The sequence below is a fragment of the Arachis ipaensis genome, chromosome B7, assembly GCF_059453495.1.
Source record: "Arachis ipaensis isolate K30076 ecotype BB chromosome B7, ASM5945349v1, whole genome shotgun sequence".
Classification (NCBI taxonomy): domain Eukaryota; kingdom Viridiplantae; phylum Streptophyta; class Magnoliopsida; order Fabales; family Fabaceae; genus Arachis; species Arachis ipaensis.
Window position 1 is genome coordinate 51,444,116 of NC_142442.1, and position 726 is coordinate 51,444,841.

General features: G+C 44.9%; 1 non-coding gene across 1 annotated transcript; it reads right to left on the bottom strand.

Annotated features, from left to right (window-relative positions):
* Positions 1-303: 303 nt before the first annotated feature.
* On the bottom strand, positions 304-410 carry LOC148551147 (small nucleolar RNA R71). The gene has a single exon (XR_015893667.1). It is a non-coding gene; the product is annotated as a small nucleolar RNA R71 (small nucleolar RNA).
* Positions 411-726: the final 316 nt, after the last annotated feature.

Genomic DNA, 726 nt, shown 5'->3' on the forward strand with positions numbered 1-726 from the left:
ACCATCTATGCCAACAATTTTGAACTGAAGCCACAGCTCATCACCCTTGTTCAGAACAACTGTTCGTTTGGAGGGAGTGTCCAAGAGGACCCCAATCAACATTTAACCACCTTCCTGAGAATATGTGACACAGTGAAGTCTAATGGTGTTCATCCTGACGCCTATAGACTGCTCTTATTTCCATTCTCACTCAAGGATAAGGCAGCCAAGTGACTGGAGTCTTTCCCAAAGGAGAGCTTGACAACTTGGGAAGATGTGGTGAACAAATTCTTAGCAAGATTTTACCCCCCTCAACGAATCAATAGGCTGAGAGCTGAGGTCCAAACTTTCAGGCAACAAGATGGTGAGACTCTATATGAAGCATGGGAGAGGTTTAAAGACCTAACGAGGAGGTGCCCACCAGATATGTTCAATGAATGGGTGCAGCTGCACATTTTCTATGAAGGGCTCTCTTATGAGTCAAAGAAGGCCGTAGACCATTCATCTGGAGGATCTTTGAACAAGAAGAAGATCATTGAGGAGGCCATAGATGTCATTGAAACTGTAGCAGAGAATGACTACTTCTATGCTTCCGAAAGAGGGAACACAAGAGGAGTAATGGAGCTAAATAATGTAGATGCTCTGCTGGCCCAAAACAAGCTCATTACCCAACAGCTGGCTGACCTCACCAAGAAGATGGAGAGGAACCAAGTAGCAGCAATCACCACTTCATCAACAACCCAAGAA